The sequence below is a fragment of the Cupressus sempervirens genome, chromosome 7 (genome assembly GCF_028749045.1).
Source record: "Cupressus sempervirens isolate cs-2001-9-10 chromosome 7, ASM2874904v1, whole genome shotgun sequence".
Taxonomy (NCBI): Eukaryota; Viridiplantae; Streptophyta; class Pinopsida; order Cupressales; family Cupressaceae; genus Cupressus; species Cupressus sempervirens.
Genome location: NC_143124.1, coordinates 117010617 through 117029694, shown reverse-complemented (window position 1 = coordinate 117029694; position 19078 = coordinate 117010617). Strand labels below are relative to the sequence as shown.

Genomic DNA, 19078 nt, shown 5'->3' with positions numbered 1-19078 from the left:
TTCTCTTCTTAGTTGGCCCAATCCTCTATGATACAGAGTGGCACTATGCCACCCAAATATTATCAAACATAGCTTCTGTTTGTCAATGATGTTAGGCTCCTCAGAAATATGTTAGGACACTAATTGGTTTTCTTGAACTGCATCTCAGGTAAAATTTAGTTCATTGTTCACATAATCATACTGATCATATCTATATATATTTAGCTTGTAAGTGAAAAAAATGAATCAATCAGACAGTTGTCTTTCCGCTTTTATTTTATGATTGATGTGTGAATCCATCACAATAAAACTATTGTCTTGTTTTTCTTGTAATGAGATTATTAACAGATGATAGATGAATTATTTACATATTAATGCTTAGTTATCCAGATTCAAAGTTTCTGGTTGTCTCTAAACAAGAATTATTTACTATTGAACTGCTAGAGAGAATTGGCATATTCATCAGAGTCGTTTGGAAGCTGCCAAAATCATATTCATAGCCCTAATTATATGTTGTCTTTTGGGATTGTGAGCCACCTGGAAGCTGCCAAAATCATATTCATAGCCCTAATTATATGTTGTCTTTTGGGATTGTGAGCCACCATGGTCTTTGACTAAGCATCTGGAATCAAGAATGGCTTTAATAAATAAGCTAGCGACAGTGTCATGTCCTCTTTTCAGAACTAAAATGCTTAATAATATTCTATGTTGGTCACAATCATTCAATTTCAAATGCACGACTTAAATATTACTAATTTGCTGGAGCTTAACCCGCCTCCCCTTAGTGCCAATTTTGTTAACGAGATTTTTACACGCACCAATGCAAAATATGCTAAGTATGTCCTATTCTATCTTGAACAAGGAAATTTCAGGTGCTATTGGATGTGATCGGATAAGACAACCCCATGATTCCTAATGTCAGTTCTTGACTAAGCTTGGATAACTTGGTGGTAAATATACTGCTGCTGGTTACAGAAAGCAAAATACATACTTGTTCCTGCAAAGAAAATCTCATCCTTCTGCACTTCAAGATTGGGCTAGCCTAACTAAGATCCCTTGAGATAAACTGAAAGCATGATAAAGTGGGGCTTTAGAGAGAGCTAATCCTATTTAATCCTAATTCAAAGTTATCTACTTTGACTGCTGAAATGCTAAACCAGAATGTGCTTTGCCAAGTTAATGCAACTACACACAATCAGTGCTATGATTTTCAGATCATTAAGCATTTGTCAATCCCGTAAGACACACAGTAATGAAAAATAGACCTAGCGATTGAACTAAAGTTTCTTAAAAGAGTTCAGACTAATCATGAACTGCAACATGCATTGGCAAGCTACAAATGGTATAAACATAGGAAGTCTAGTGCATCAAACAAATTAAATTTTATAAACAAACTGAATTGAATTGAAATAAGATTCCAAGAAGTTAGAACTATGAACACAAATAAACACAACTTTTCACCTAGTCAATGAGAAGTCTGCTTTCATTTCATGAGCATTTAAGCAAGAATTCATGAAATCCTTACAAAAAGAGAAAAGGCACAGGCCTTCTTAATAATTTTACAATTTAAATAATGGCCAAGATTAATTCCTCTCAAGGGCCAAGATATTAGCTGTGTAAAGTGTTGATTTTATTATAGCTATGGTCAGATTCCTCCAGGTCCACATAGATAACATAAAGGTCATGATAAAATAATTATTCTATTAACAATAATTGTATTACATATATTATATAAATTTGAAAATACAATCATTATATTAATAATAATATTATATAATCATTGTATTATACTAATAATAATTATATTATATTACAAGCATAATGAAATGTGGTGTCCCTTGGTTACAAGAAAATAAACACAACTTTTTACCTAGTCAATGAGAAGTGTGCGTTCATTTCATTAGCATTTAAACAACAATTCATGAAATCCTTACAAAAAGAGAAAAGGCACAGGCCTTTTAATAATTTTACAATTTGAATCAATGGCCAAAATTAATTCCTCTCAAGGGCCAATATTTAAGCTGTATAAAGTGTTGATTTTATTATAGCTATGGTCAGATTCCTCCAGGTCCACATAGATAATATAAAGGTCATGATAATACAATTATTGTATTAACAATAATTGTATTACATATATTATATAAAATTGAAAATTCAATCAGCATATTAATAATTATCTAAGTTACTGATTCGGATGCGGATTCTGAGGTGGATTCCGGAAGCGGATACAAGATGCGGGGATTTTTTTTTTTCTGGATGCGGATGCGGGAGGAAACATATATATACATACATATATATTATTTTAGACACACACACACACACACACGCACATTATATATAATATATGCAAAGAAATGCAAGAAACATACAAAAACAAATCATTTGATAGTATGACTATGAATCTATGATACTTAAAGAAAAATGTATTTCTCTCATACTTAAGGCTTCTCCATGATATTTTGTTTTGTTTTTTAATGGTTGGGTGTGAATTTGATATGTGGGTTATATGAATTCAACCAAATGGCTTATTTTTCCTTAAAATCTATGGTCATCACACACAAAGTTGTGTTTAGTTTTTATATGATTAATTTGATACATCTTGTTTTTGCATGCTTTATTGTATGAAGTTTTGTTGAGAGAAAAGGGCATGCTCAATATGCTTAACTAGGTTTGTTTTTCCTTAAGCTGGTAAGAGACAAGAAAAGCTGAAAATTTTCCTTTATTATCATTTCTTCTGTTTGTGATCCTATTTATAAGTGGATGTAATCTAGTAATGTTTGACCTTTCCAGTGGTCATGTACTTGGCATGATACTATTTTTTGTATTGGTTTTTTAATGTTTTTTTTGCCTTTTTTGGCCTTTGGGCTGTGGATGCTCTCAGATGCATCTAGAAGCCCTGCGACTGGCTTCTTGCTAGCATCCGGCATCTGTCCGCATTGGATACGGAAGCCTGGGCCAGTCCACACGAATCAGTATCCTAGATAATTATATTATATAATAATTATATTATATTACAAGCATAATGAAATGTGGTGTCCCTTGGTTACAAGAAAATAAGCACAACTTTTTACCAGGTCAATGAGAAGTCTGCTTTCATTTCATTAGCATTCAAGCAACAATTCATGAAATCCTTACAAAAAGAGAAAAGGCTCAAGCCTTTTAATAATTTTACAATTTGAATCAATGGCCAAAATTAATTCTTCTCAAGGACCAAGATTTAAGCTGTATAAAGTGTTGATTTTATTATAGCTATGGTTGGATTCCTCCAGGTCCACATAGATAACATAAAGGTCGTGATAATATAATTATTGTATTAACAGTAATTGTATTACATATATTATATAAAATTGAAAATACAATCATTATATTAATAATTGTATTATATAATAATTATATTATATTACAAGCATAATGAAATATGGTGTCCCTTGGTTACAAGAAACTGCCAAAATATATCTAGGAAGATTGAGTCTTCCTCTAAACATATTGAAGCATACACATTCTGACATTATAGCATGGTACTAGAGCAGGCCATTTCCTAGGGATAGTTGGAGTGCACAAGTAGAGGGATGTTTACAAGGAACTTTATTCTACCAAAGTGTGACACCATTGAAGCTGCCCTCTTCTACTCCATCAATAGCTGGTTGGAAAGCTCAGAACAAAATGTCAAGGTTACCAAAATAGGAGCAGTCAATACTGAATGCACAATGATTGGAACACAATGTTGCTTATCTTGCATTGATCTTTATGGTTTTTTTAATAATTAAACTGTGAGGTGATGATTAAACTCAAATTAAAAAGCAAATCTTGTCAGCGAATATCTTCATATCAAGATTTGATGAATTTCTTTACAAAGATGATATTGAGATGATTGAATGATGACAAAGGAAAATATAGAAAACCAATCCTTCGACATAACTATTGAACAATGATATTGACTCCATACAAATTTGTGTTTCATCTACTTTTGTTGGTTTCACCAACGTGCCTTATTTTTTAAAGGATTAGAAAAGTCTACCCTTGAAATCCCCATTTGAAAAGACCGACCAATATTGTTCAATCCCTTATGAGTTTTTCTCTAATCCTCTTTTCACAGAACTTGACATATAGCTTGATGTTCTGTCCAAATCTCCAGAACTTCAACCATATTTGCTAAATCAACCCCTGCTGTGACTGTACAAGGAGCATGATCTCAATTTTTCATACACCAACTCATCCAAGTCCACTTATTCTCAGCCTTTGAAATCAGCCTGCCTTTTTCTCCTCCATCAATGAAAGAACTTGTTTCAGACAGTATCAAAATCTTTGTTCCAGCTTCCAGTAAACCTTTTTCTGATATTTCCATTGAACATTGTCCATGTTCTGTGTTTTTGGGTAGTTGAAAATGCATTCTTTTTCCAGTACATTCCATGCCTAAAACATCATCTCTTAATATTCTCGCTTGTTATTCTTAATTGATAGTCTGGATTCTCCCTTTGGCATGGAATTTTGGGACTCCGAACTGTGCCAAAACAAAGAGTTCCATCACAAGGCAGCAGCCTCTTCCATCTAAGATGGCAGAAAGTTGCAGCAATGTTCTTCACGTGGTTAGACAATGTGGAATTATCATGTCTGATCTTCCTCCATTCTGAGATGAAAAGCATGATAATGATAAATTTCGGCATTCCATTGCAGCCCAAAACAAATTCAAAGTCCAGGATTTTATCAAATTCATGTCATAATTGCACCAAGATCAAAATTTGGGAGATTTCGCATAGAGGGGGTGTTAATGTTTAGCATCAGAAGAAGCAAAACATGAATTACTTGATATACTGAAATCACTGCTGATTCCATAAATCACAGATATATATATATATATATATATATATATATATATATATATATATATATATATATATATATATATGCCTACATCCTTGTAATGTTTCATGGATTATCAGTAGTACTGAGATCATATTTATTGATTAATCGGCAGACTTCATAATGATCGGGCTCCTTATTATTGGGAGACAATTTCATTATCATGCCTTGTTATTGTTATCGGGCACGTATATAAAGTTTGTTTGTTATTGTTATAAACTAACATGCCTCCGAAGAGGCATGGCCCTTGGGCTACGTAGAGACATGACTCTTCGGAGTCATGTCCTTTACCCTCATATATATGTGAGCATGCTGCCGCAGGGAAAGCAATCAATACACATGGCATTCAAGTACCTACAATCAGCAACAATATTGTATAAACATTACTTTCTGTTATCATCATTATTTCAATTGTTATACAGAACTTCAGTGTTACAGTTACTGTTGAAGGAGAAAGATAAGACTGAGATCTCTGCCATAGAAAAGCAAATATATTCTGCATTGTTCAAGTAAGATATTCTCTGCAAGCATTTATTTGTAATTGTTTTATCTATCAGAGATCCACAATAATTAATAGGGGGAATTTGATTTCAAGTTAGAAAAGTTTCACAATGACAATAGAATCTGAAATAAACTTTACTTATGAAAATTCTTAGTTTTCTTTCATTGTGTTCATCAATTTTTCATAATTTCAATCCAATTCCTTTTTCATTTTGCAAGGTAAACTGAGGAGAAGAGGACTATAGGAAGGCTAGCCCAAGCTTGCAGATTTGAGAAAAGAAGAGGATTTAAATCAAGTTATCAAAATACAAACTCAAACTGAGATCAAAATGGATTCTAATGATTTGAGAAGAGGAGTTCAAGTTCAAGAGCAGGTTCAAGAAAGCAATTATATGAGAACAACATTATCAAGTTCAAAACAGATCGAGTCTATAAGTTCAATCATGCCAATTCACATCAGGATATGAGTAAATACAAGAAGATGGAACCAATTTGGAGACATGAACCATCTTAGTCATCCTTAAGAGATGAAAGTTTTGGAAGCGTTAATCAAAGTTTGACATGTTAAGAGTTACTTTCTAATAATTGAGCAAGAAATATTTGCATTTTTACAAACACCCTCTCCATGGAAAGACTCCAAGCACATGTTCTTAAATAAATCTACAAGATAAGGATGATGAAGTGACATTGAGTTGTCTCCTCCAAATTGAAAATTCTAGACTCAAGTGCATTCAATCAAGTCACACGAAGTGTCCTATTTTCTTGTTAGCTATCAAAATCATTTTAATTTTCTCATTGGCCCATGATTTGGTGTCCTCATGTAATTTGTTGTAAATTTAGAAACCCTAATTATAGTTCATGGGAATAAATCTCGACCCTTGATCTCCAATTAATCTTGGGTCTTTGTTGTAATTGGACATCTATGTAAGGCCAAGGTTGTTTACCCTTGTGGGGTAACAGAGACACAAGGGTAACAGAGACTTATTGCGTACAGGATGTAAAGTGCTCAACATAGAATGTAAAGAGAGATAATAATATTTTATTCATTTATTGATCACCGTACACAAATGTACTTATACCCACATGTCTCAATTAAAAGAATTGGTGCATACATACAGTGTCCGAGGGGTCGTGAGGCGAATAGTTGTGACCGTGTAAATCCCTCAGATGTGCTAACCGTCTAACTACCCAATAACCCCTCAACATCATCTCCCCAAAAGAAAAGTCGTCTCTTGACGACTTACAACTTACAAAATAGGTGACAACGATCTAAATACATAAAAAAATAGTGACTAAGGGGGAGGTTGTGTCCTTGGAGTTTTCAACAACCGATGCAATGCTTAAACTTGATTTGTATGGATGCACAAATCCTTCTCTGTCCTTGTGTTGACCTCTACAACATCCTTCAGTAAAAGTGCTGCCTCCATGGCTTGTGCTTCCTTTTGTATACAAGCTGCTTTAGCCTCCTCTAGACCCTTTTTAGCCTTTTCCTTATCCTACAACAGCATTGCTCACTTTGCCACCTAAGTTGCCTGTTGGCCTCCTCCTGAGCCTTCGCCTCCACCTCTCTAGACCTCTCAGGTACAACTCTGTCAGGCTCCGCATATTGTCGAGCATAGTAGTCGTCTTTGTACATCACTACTATCTCATGTGCAAGCCTCTCCATGGTGCTGTTGATTTGTCCCAACTCATGTTCTATAGCCCAATTTGCCAACATCTCTGGTGTCTTGATTGCTGGCTACCCTGTTGCATCAAAGCAAGAGCGGAACTGTTTGAGGCACGTTCATTGTATGTAGGGTCGGATCGGCTACAATTCTCTTGTTCTGGTCAAGGCGTTATGTCAAAATACCTGATCTCTTTCCAGCACATCCTCTAGAGCTCTAATGTACACCCTGGATCTCTCTTCATTCAACCCATAGGAGAACCTCTCCTCGTCCTCCTGCCCAACTTGCTAGTCTATATCTATCTTCGTTCCTCCTGTGGTAGCCACTTCCATCTCTGGTGTGGCTCTCTTATCTCCTGGTGCATCCTTGGATAGTGGTATCTCCTTCTCTCGTGATGCTGTTGGTATTCTAGCAAAAATCTCTTCTTGTCTTGGGGATTGAATGGAGGGACCGACATTTGCAGGAGTGAGTGGGAACTGCTGTCGCAAGAACATACTGGCATGGTCCATCACCTAGATCTCCACAACCTTTGGTTGTGCCAATTGTGCCATGCTCACTATTTTGGTCAACAAAGTAGAAACAATGGCGATGACAACCTCTGTGCCAATTACCTCTATCTTGACCTGAGGCTCTAGTAACCTAGTCTTGTCTGCCTCTGTCTCTCGGTGCATCTCCATCACACCCTATGTTGGAACTACAATCACTACATCTGGGTTGGTTTGGTCCTAGGCAACTTGCTCTATCTGACTCTTAGCAGCTACTTGGGATGACAATTCTACAATCTCTCTTCCCATCAACTCTGGAAAGACTACCTCCCTCTCCCTTGTCACCTTCTCACTCACTATTGCTGTGGTCTTATTCATTGCCAGGGGTGGTGTCATAACAATAGGTCTTCTCTAGCCGAATGGTGGGATCGAAGGAGTGGAAATGGTGGGTACCAAGTGGGCCGACGTGGGTAATAGAAGAGGTGCAAAGAGTGACCTAGGTGGGGACACTGCATGGGTCATGTCCTCCTCATCCTCTGCCGAAGAGCTGTCTCCCTCCGAAGCAGTCCCATCACTCTTCATAGTATCTTCTCGACCAATATTGGTGTCACCGGCGTCCAATTCTTGCATCACCTTTTTTTGGCCATCCATCATGCCACCCGTGTTTAAGTATCACCAATAAAGTACGGGAGGCTCTCCTTGTGCCAACTTGCCTTTCAGCGGTACCTCTAATATATCAACAAGCCTTTAGTGAAGTGCAACCTCCAAAAATAATCCAATGGTGTGGTGGGGCAAGTAAAAACTGTGGTGCTGCAACATCGTAAACTCCATTCGATCTGCTAGGAGTGATGCCCAATCATACACCACTCCGTTCTTGATCCCGTTCATGAAAACATGTGGTAGAGCTATATAAGGAGCCCTAGTTACTCCTGTTATTTTCATGACATCTAGAATACAACCCAAGGCCTTTCCTTGACAAATTCTTGTCTCTTCTTGCGATTGCTTGTGCCTTCTATCATAGAATGAAATTCGTTAGATGTAAGTTCTCAACCAACCAGCTTAACCCAATATTCCTTCCGGTCTTGTGGAAGTTTGTGATTTTTTATTGCCACCTTACAACCTCCCTATCTTGGAATTCCAAAATATTTGGTAAAATCATGGGCTTTGAACAGTGATAGGGTGTTTTCTGTATTCAAATGAGCTTCTCTTGCTATACTTGTCATATGATTCAATCATGGTTCACAATACCTACTCAAAGAGCCAGATGGAAAATATTGGCATTTGGATGGCCCAATGCACATGCATGCGCACCAATATTTGCTTAACTAGGTCTATGCCCAACCTATCTTGCCACCATTGACAACATTCAATCTCATTCAGGTCCTCAAATTGAGTTGTGGGATGGGAAATGTTTTCTTTCTAAAATGCTTGTTGCACCTTGGGACGAATTCTCTACTTCTTACTACTAGAGGTGGCTCGTTGGCTTGCAACACAAACACTTGAAGCCAAGACTCGTGCATTCTTGTCCATGTTGGAACTATCTTCTTTCAATTGGTCCTTCCACTGCTGCCTCTTGCATGTTGACTGCATACCTTAACCGTTTCTTTTTTTTTTCTTGTTGTCACTAAAACGGTTAGGGTGTGTGATGACAATGACCGCTCGTCCACACTTCCTCTTCGGTAGTTGCTCGTTTCTATAGAAGATTTTCTTCTATTTCTAACTTTGTTTTTCCGCGACTCCCAATCTTTTTATAATGGCTTTCTTCCTTTAGCAATATTTTGTTGTTGGTAGACTTGTGTTTATCTAGAGATACCTACGACCTTTCTCCATTGTCTTCCACGACTTCCTTTTCCGCGGGGAAGTGCTAAAGCAAAATGTTCTTCTCACATCTCCAATAACTCTTATGCTCCTCAACCTTGTCTGCGGGCCTTTTTTTTTTTTATGCCTCTCCATGGCCTTTATGTTTTTGTGTGTGAAGTATGTGTCTGCAGAGTAGTCGTTGTGAATTTATATCTGTGGGCCAAAATTATAAGTCACGGAAACATGTTTGCAAGACATGTTCGCGGCCACGTCTATGGTCATGTCCGCAAGACTTTTATTTTATTTTATAATAATTATTTCTCATAGCTAATTTACTATGTGGGTTAGTTTGTCCTTTGCATCGTTGGTGATAAATTTTGAGTTTCGTGCCATTTATTGAATCTGCTATCTCTCATCCTTCAAGAGTCCATAACTTAATGGCTCCTTTGTCGCCCACTTCTCGTATTCTATAGGGTCTTAACCATTTCACCTTGAACTTTCTAGGTTTAATCTCATTGCACTCGTTGTACCTTAGTACCAATTGATCAAGCTGAAAACTTGTTTGCTTTAAATGTTTATCGTGCCATGCTTTACGATGAGTTTGTGCTACCTCAGTCGCCCATTGCGCTATTAGGCATCATTTGTCTAGCTTGTTTAGCCTATACAATCTCTCCCAAAGACTTTCCATATTTTCGAGCCTATTATCAATTGCTCTCTGGAGGCTTGGGACCATAAATTTTGTGGGCACCACCACTTCTTGCCTAAACATTAGTTGGAATGCCATTTGTCCTGTTGTGATTTTGTACGTTGTGTATTATGCCCAAAGTGCTGATGGTAGGTTCTCTTTCCAATCGTCTTGCTTTACCTTGCATGACTTGTAGATGACCGACACTAGAATTTTGTACGTTGCCTCTACCTAACCATTAACCCTCGGATACTATGAGCTAGATAGGGAGTGAAAATTTTTAAACTTGGTTGTGAGCAGTCGGATCACATGATTGACGAAGTGACCTCTTCTTTCACTGGTCAATTGGATAGGGATGCCATAACATGTGATAATATGTTCATAAATAAACTTCGATTTGCTTATGGCTGAGTTATCGGGCAACGTTCATGCCTCCACCCACTTTGAGATACTCCATTGCTGGAACAATGTAGTTGCATCTTCGTGCTCTACTTGGCTTTAGGGGTCCCGCAAAATCTAAACCCCACCATTCAGACAATTCTTGGGCATGTGATAGATTGAGCGACATAAAATCTTGTTTGAAGGGTTTACCCGTGTGCTAACAAATGTCACAGCTAACCACCCACTATCTGACATCATTGTATAGCATAGGCCACTATAGCCCTGCTAGAAGTACTTTCCTTTCCATCGTGTCTGGTCCTATATGCTCTCTTGCTGGGCCTCCGTGGGCTTCCCAAAGGATGCTTTGTACTTACTTCTCCATGACATCTTCTAAATACTTGGTCTGGCCCCATTTTATACAACATACCATTGATTAGAGAAAACGTTTTGCTCCTTTATGCCAACTTTTGACATTCACTTGGTGGCATCTTTCTGGGGAATTGTGAAGTAGATAGATATTTGCCAATGCTTTTGTACCACTCGGGAAGGATGGCTATATGAAATAAATGCGCATTTGGAAAGTCATTATTAACTCCTTCAGATGGCTCCCCCGACATGATCCAAGCTAGTTGATCGGCTATAACGTGGCTCTTCCCAGATGGTAAATGTAAACTCCTGTAGTAACAATAACCATCTGCTCACCCTCCCCTGAATGATGGGTTTGTTTACTAAGTACATCAATGCTTGGTGGTCTATGTAGAATGTGAAGGGCGTTGCCAACAAATAATGTCTGAACTTTTGTATGGCATATGCCATTCCTAAATCCTTTTGCTCCATCGTGCTGTAGTTCTTCTTCACCTTTGACAACAATTTGCTATCAAAGTAGATAGGATGATCCAGGCCATGATTAAAGCTCTTTGTTCGACATGAATATCATCATTATTTTGTTCATTTCTATTTTTATTTTTGTTCAATTGATTTGACATTAATCCTCAAAAAACCATCATTTTTAACAAGAACACTTTTATTTATGTAAAGTCTTTATACATCATTATAGTCGTCTGCGTGACCATTACAAAGGTTAGTGCTCTTTCCCACTCACACTCTACTCACATTCCCATGGCCTAGGGCTCATGGGTGGGACCTTTGGCTACTTTCATCATGCTCTTTTGTTTCTCGACAGTTGTGTTCTCAGAAGTTCTGAAGGGTCTGCTACCTTCGTTGCTCCTGCTTGATCTCCTCGCGTTGCTGTCTATGTGCGAGAAAGGCCTGTGCAAATAGTTTGGGAAATTGATGCAATAGTTGGTTGGTGGTGAGGCTCACATTCAGTGAGTCCTAGCTAATGTCCTCTTGAACCTCTGCACATACGACTTATCTCTGCACAAAGGTTTCAATGCTCGAGCATAACAAAATGTGGAAGTTCTTTATTAGTTCGCCCTCCCCTTCGAACAATTCGGGTATTCTGTTTTCATTAACTCTCACATTCTCCTTCAGAGGTATTCCCATTTACTCTAATTATGGTATGCCATTGGTCGCATCGCTTTCCCCAGATTCGAAATGACAACAGTGCCAAATGTTTACCCTCATGGGGTAACAGAGACTAATTGCGCACAGGGCAAAACACAACTAATTTTATTTATTTATTTTAAAGGTAGTGCTCAAGTATCTCTCACATTGGGGACTATACTTTGTTGGCAAGGGTAATGATGGGCCAAGGGTCTAGTATACCTAATGGTAATGTTTATAGGGTTACAACATACATTCCATTCATAATCAAAGTGATCTTTGCTAGGTTGGTTGGAGGTTCATCTCAAATCATCATCAGATATCAAGGCAGTAGTATTAATGATACAACATCAAAATTAGGTGAGAAGGAAATCAACTCCTCTAAGCCCTTGATGTTAGCATATATAGGGCTTACTAGTTATCATGTTAAGGCATTCAACTAGGCATGAAATTGAACTCTGTATCCAGGGTAGGGTTCCATTAACTTGTACACTTTTTGAAGATATATGTTTTGCACTTTGATTTGGGTCATGGTTAGATCAACGAACATATTGTACATTGACTAGCTCACGTATGTATTGTCATATTTCAATGTTCAATACAAGTTATTCACCGCTAATATTCTAGACAGTTCTTCTCTTAGCCCTTAATAACATTTTCATTAAAATATTACATGTTATTTTATTCCCAACAATTAAGGTCCTACCTATATCATTATTCAAAGTGACATTTAATCATCTCGCATTGCATAAAATTCATATGCATATATTATTACCAAGGAATGTTAAGATTCGAAATAGTTTCATAGTATAAGTGACAACTAATTACTAAGCACATAAGTTGAAGGACATCTAATATATCTAAAGGCTAATTCAAAGCACTAACTCAATATGTAATATGATTCATATATTATAAAGTGTTCACGATTTAATATTTTTAATAAATTCCTAATACATCTTATATATTAAGTGTGTTGATTAAGATTTGTTAGGTGAATTGTTTATGTAAAGATTAGGTGCATATAATTATACAATGTTTGTATATAACGCACTTCATCAAATCTAATATATATGTATATATCTTTTCATATAACTAACATAGCAAAATGTAGTATACATAAACGTCTTATCACTATTCAATTCATTACCATATATTAACCTAGACTATCATTAACACCTTATGAAAGTCTCCTAATTACCTTTAATTTCCATAGCATTTAATAAAACTATACCACTCTAAAACTTTCCATCAAATTTTAAGTATTAAAATCTTCACTTCATTGAATTCATCCAATAGAACTAAACACTCTTAAGTGAAGGACAACATATAAAGTATTTTAATCGAACTATATTAGAACTAATATTAACCTATTTTTGTTGAAATTATAACTTAATTTATCAAATAAATAAGGTAAGATCATAAAGTGCTCTTTAAACATAATTATGTTACAAAATAAAATTCCTAGATTATGACACAACTAATTTATCTACATTGTTATTCTATCTCATTGCTTATATCAAAATGATAATAACTACCTACTCTACCCATAAAGTAAGATCACATGGATGAGTTATCTATTACTAGAATCTTACCATAATTCTCAAGTAACTTAAACAAATCTAATAACTAACAATTTAATCAATAAATAAAATCCTACTAACTAACCCTCATTATCCCAAATATTACTAATTAACAACAAATACATCTACTAACCATTCTAACACTATTCTACTTACCTAACACTAACACACTTCCCTAACACCCATTAAGTCGCAGTCCAAACAAATTCACAAGGTAAGGGGCACGTGTATGATGTGATGGGAAGGTCGACCCATGTCCTTGGGCGGTGCCTAGGGAGAAGAGAAAAGGGGAGTGGTGGGAATTCACGTAATTCCCCCCTCTTTAAGACAATTTCCATGCCTTTAATTAGCATTGGCTTCTTTCCTTGGTTCGAGCAAGGTATATTAAATTTTTACTATTATTTTTTTAATTTTTTTTAATTTGGATCTCTTCTCCAAAGGCATAGGCGATGTCATGGTTTAAATGGTGGTGGTGGTCTGCATGAGGAGTGGGTAGAAATTCAAGTAAGCCCCTTGGGAGGTGGTGGGGCCCATTTTCCACTAGAGTGCATGTACTATGGGCCTCTTGCCAAGTTTTCTAGAAGCTCGAATACTCACATGTTATACATGTTTTAGTTTTGATGACAGTGGGGAAAGCACCTTAGGCAGTCATAAATCTGCGGTAAGTTTAGAGGGGGAGTGGGTTGAGTGACGTGACTGTGCCTTCCTTCTCAATCCTAGTCGCTTTCCCATGTGATATGATTTCTTTTTAAACCACGCGACTTGCTGATCGTACTTGTACTATGAGATATTATTATTGTTATTAGTTGGGTGAATATTTTAATGAACTGTAATAGGCAAAGGAGATATATTTCCATCCCCATACAAATTCTAGAGAAGAAAGACACACCTACAGATTTATTTGCTATACATTTTCTTTCGGTGCCATGTTCTCTACTTGGTCTAATTTCCTTTTATTCAATCATCGTGACATAGTGTGTGTGTGTGTGTGTGTGTGTATTGTTGACAGTAAAATCTGATGCTACACTTCATATTCTAATAAGTATGTCTAAGATGAGAACTCCATTGAAGGCACTGGAATTCATAGAAATGTATGGGACTGGAAAACTAAATAATTTGTTCACACATGTCACTTGCTTCATTACATTAGATTCATATCTTCCATTTGAACAAGATCAAATATAGCATTGAAAAATTTGATCTCTATGATGAAACCTTTAAATGAAATGATTTATTGAAATCAGATTCATATAATTCAATCTCTATTGAGGCCTATTGAAATCACTTAAACTTTGAAGGCTAAGGAATCATACATACTATTCACTTGTAATAAATACAAGTCTTGTGTTACACTTTAACTAGATCAACTTGCGAAATCAAACAACTCCATTTCTTCATATCTACAAATAATGCTATGAATAAATTCGTACATTATACCAATTACACTATGAGGATCCTTTACAAGATTAAACAGGGTTTGAATACAATTTTCTCATAACATCTCATCACAAGTTTATTGTAACTATGGACATATTTGCATATTGAACCAAATTCAAAACGAATATTCTCTACAATATCAAGCATACTTGTATACACTTCCTTATGACATTACATGAATCTATATTGAATTAACATCAAATACATGATTATTTGCTTTCATATGCAAAGTGAATACAATGGAACAATCCTCTTCGAGTGATTTCATGATGCATTACAGCTATACCTATCAAAGATAATCCAATGCTTCCTCTTATGAACATGCACATGCAATACAATACCAAATGAAACAATTCATATGGGCCAATCACAACACATTTCTCTTCTAAATGGCTCCCATACACTACAACAAGATGATTAAAAGAAAATCTTCATACAATTGTATCACATAATAATAAGACCCTTCCTCATGCCACATCAACATATAGAGCAAATCCAAGCTTTTCCCATTGCTCCCTTGAGTATAAAATCTGCAAATACATCACAACAAAATAACAAGGACCATGGGTACTCTCCTCCCAACCATAGGCCTCCAAAGAGACCACCCCCGAGCTCGGGGAACAAGGCTCAAACGGGGTTCATTCCAATCTCACAATGCATATACATCACATTACAACACTCGAACAATTCCATCCCAAGGATATTTCACAACAGTTGACCAATGGAACCATGAACATAGGGTGAAGGTGCGCTTTTCAAATGGAGACTTGCCATATCAAACAATATCTGCAATAAACAAATTTCATGCCCTTTTGGGGCTTTCACAAATCAGCAATTCCATGCCCTTTCAGAGCTTTCACAATCATCCTCCAAATACACTACCATTAGCTGTAGCTTCCTTGGAGCCCATACTCTATAAACTTCCTTTATAAACCATACTTCCCTTATCACCCCCAACAAGATATGAATGATTATGGCATACAATGGAGCCCATACTCCAAGGTTCTCAATACATTTTCAAGCCCAACTAACCCCTTCACCCTGGACTTCTCTTCCCTTCCCAAAGGGTGAGTGAAGCCCTCACACCCATAACAACACTCATGCACAAAATCATGGAAGATCAAAAGCAAGAGAACAATGAAAATCCAAACTTCATGCTCATCACAACACAATACAACATGATACAAGATGATACCGCACATTTTTCTTACAATGGCATTCTCACTACTTACATTCTTATGAATGCAATACCAAGATTTAACTTCAAAATGGAAGAAATTAACTACATGGCAAGAAATACCAACCTTGAATTCCTTTGCAAAATGGTAATGAAAGGTTGCAGAAGAGCTCCCTCCAAGCTTCCAAAGCCTAAGTCTCTCTAAAGTTAGAGAGTGGGTAGACAATTTACTCATTTTGCCCAAGCCCTCTAAAAGGCCTCTAACTTCTCACTTAGCTAAAATGGCCCAACCAAAAGCCCCACTTTTCTTGCATCCTTGCCCTTTCTAAAATTGTAATCTTGACCAAATGGGAAAAACATGTGAACTCTTCAATTTCGAAATTCTAAGAAAATGACATGTTTGGAGGGTTCCCAAGGTCATCTAGGCTTACTAAAGGTTAAATTTAGACCCCCAACCCATACTACTATCATGTGAGCACTTAGTTTTCACCAAAATAACCCCCTAGGACCACTTTTTGATCCTTAAAAATTAATAGGGAGTTGGAATTCGAAATTCCCTTGATGGAGACTTCTCCTACACTCTACCATAAGGGGTTAACTTGGATACTACGTTGGGTTAGGTTTAGGTTAGGTGACTTTTTCCCAAAACCCTAAATGACAAGTCATCAACACATGGACAACACAAGTGTCAAGTGACACATAAAAAGAATAACAGATTACATTTATGGCGACATGTCTTTAATAATATATGAATTAAACTATTACATACTCATACAATTTACGTTTATGAAACAAAACACATTACAATGAGGTTTGAATCTTTTCCACTAATTCAACCTTGGCTATGTCATGTTCACATGGGCTTGAGCCTTGGTTCCCCGTTAAACCCCATGGTTAGAATCCTACACACTAAACTCGAGCATTAGTAGTCCAAGAAAATCATATAAGAAATAAGTGCAATAAATCATTATCACATTCAACATTTGGATTTCATACTTCATCAATTTCAATTAACTTTCTTTTTCAAATCATTTTCACATAAAACGTTCAAAACATCAAAATATCAAATTATGCTTATCAACATTAAACTTTACTTAACATGATCAAATCAATATTCTAAATAACTTCATAATCTATTTCTATCATAGTGACAAAATATTGAATCCTCGACTGTTGAGTCCCTAGGCATTTGAATTAGGTCCTATTGCATATCACAATCTATCCTTTAACACTAATTTCCATGTAAACATTACAATTTGACATTTCAAACATTTCTACACTTAAATTTCTATTATAGCAATTAAAATAATTTAGAACGTGAAATGGAATCATTAAATATATCAATTAGGTCCTAATGTGCAGAGATAAGTGCAGATCATCAAAATGCAGATATTAAAATGACATAACCCTATAGTCTCAAAAGTGTATCAAAACATAGAATTAGAAGTATCATAGTGCATATATGTTATCTATGCTATGGTAGGTCAGGTGAGGCCTCACAATAGTGAATTACTAAGCATATATGTTATCTATGCTATGGTAGGTCAAGTGAGGCCTCACAATAGTGAATTACTAAATATTGCTTTTAAGTGTTGCATGGTTTTCTCAATCTTTCACTTGGAGTCATTTTCAGTTCATGTTGAAGTAGTTTAGTTGGATGAAAGTTGTTGTAGATGTTTGCTTGCTTGACTTGAATGAATTCGGTGATTGGCCTCTTACTGATGGTAGGAGTGCTCTATGTGGTAAGCCGGTAATTGCATGCATGTAACTTCAATTGATATTAAATCTTAAGTTTGCATCCATTTGATGGGATTGAAGAGGAGATATTGATCTAAAAACCATTTGAGTGTTCCTTAGAAGCTTGCACTAGACAGGTTTGAGTCTTTGGCGAGATTGCATCTAGTAGAGTCCAATTTATCCATGATTCCTTGGATTCCTAGTTAAGAGTAGAAGTATTCAAGGTTAATGTGTTTGAGTTGAAGGATCGGAAAAACAAATCATATTTTCATTGGACATTGTGACACTAAATCTTTAGAAGTGCAAGAAGTTGATGCCCATTGAATGAATAGCGTAAGTCCCCTAAGTGATTACTAGCGAATCACATTATTTCATTGAGCGAGTATTCACAAATAGAAGAAACTTTGAAGTCATTTCATAACCTTACTTTCAAGCTTAGCATGAGAGATGACCTTATATCAAGAGAGGATTGAGTGTTTGACGTTTCATCTTGAAGCATTGAATATTTGATTTTGCATGTTGTAGTGTCGAACAAAATTCACATCAACAAATCTTTATACATTGACTCTTTAAGAGATATTTTTTGTTTTAATGAACAAATTACATTACCCCAAAATAAATCGCAAGTCTTGGAGAAATGTCTTTTAACTTCTTTTAACAAGTCATCTTAATTTTTTGCTTGAATCACACCTTCTCTTCTTTTAATGAATTAAATGTGCTTTAATCATAACTCTTTTATTTGTTAATTTTCCTTAACATGTTTCTAAAAGATATCACACTTCTTTTATCTTTATCAAATTGGGTTTTATTTTTATTCTTCCAATCGCTGCATATTTCTTCTGTGAACTGATATCGGCGCTATAATAATAGTTGCTTGATCATAAAGACACGAAGATCACTTCCCACACCACATATATCTATCTTTCTCGATCATGAAGATTGCTGCTTATTAAGGTAGCTATTTTGTCTGTTTTAATCACCACCTGCTGTCATACAATAACAATTATTAGAGTCTGCTGTCTAATAATCAAATCGGCATATGTATGTTGACGCTAGCAATAGGTTCTATGTTGAAATAAATTCTAAATTCCTGATAATAAATACTGTTCTTCCACCCTCATTTAAATTTGTTTGGCAACCATCTTGGGCTATAAATGGTTAAACAATTGACTTATTTATATTTCGTTTGGGACTCTTAAAATCACTTAATAATAAATATTAGTTAATTCCATATTAATTATCTAAGAATAATAAATAAATAAATTAATGTAATTATAGAATTTCAC

The 19078-nt window shown here is 35.9% G+C and overlaps 1 protein-coding gene across 9 annotated transcripts in view; it reads left to right on the top strand.

Moving 5' to 3' along the window:
- The window catches only part of LOC149545781 (protein PLASTID TRANSCRIPTIONALLY ACTIVE 12, chloroplastic-like), a 139828-nt gene that overhangs the window by 109617 nt on the left and 11133 nt on the right, over window positions 1–19078 (top strand). The window lies entirely within an intron of this gene.